Genomic DNA, 253 nt, shown 5'->3' with positions numbered 1-253 from the left:
TATTTAAAGTAATAAAATATTGTCATTACAAAGATACTGCTTATCTTTTTCTAATACAATTTTACTCTTAACTTTATTCTAACTTTGAGACAAATACGTTCACTTCAAGATTTTATTTCATTTCTAATCAATTAATTGGACATTACTTAGATCAAGAAATTTTTTCCTATTACATCAAATCTAAATAATCTCAAATGAATCCCCAGTTTCTTGGATGTATTTTAAGAAAATATTTTCTTAGACAAAAAAAAAG

The 253-nt window shown here is 22.5% G+C and overlaps 1 protein-coding gene across 1 annotated transcript in view; it reads right to left on the bottom strand.

The window, feature by feature from the left end:
* LOC113227561 (3-hydroxy-3-methylglutaryl-coenzyme A reductase) overlaps nucleotides 1–253 on the bottom strand; it is a 43,767-nt gene that overhangs the window by 29,500 nt on the left and 14,014 nt on the right. The window lies entirely within an intron of this gene.

The sequence above is a fragment of the Hyposmocoma kahamanoa genome, unplaced genomic scaffold, assembly GCF_003589595.1.
Source record: "Hyposmocoma kahamanoa isolate Upper Pololo Valley unplaced genomic scaffold, ASM358959v1 211, whole genome shotgun sequence".
Taxonomy (NCBI): domain Eukaryota; kingdom Metazoa; phylum Arthropoda; class Insecta; order Lepidoptera; family Cosmopterigidae; genus Hyposmocoma; species Hyposmocoma kahamanoa.
Note: the sequence above shows the minus strand (reverse complement) of the source record. Positions and strands in the feature narration are given on the sequence as shown.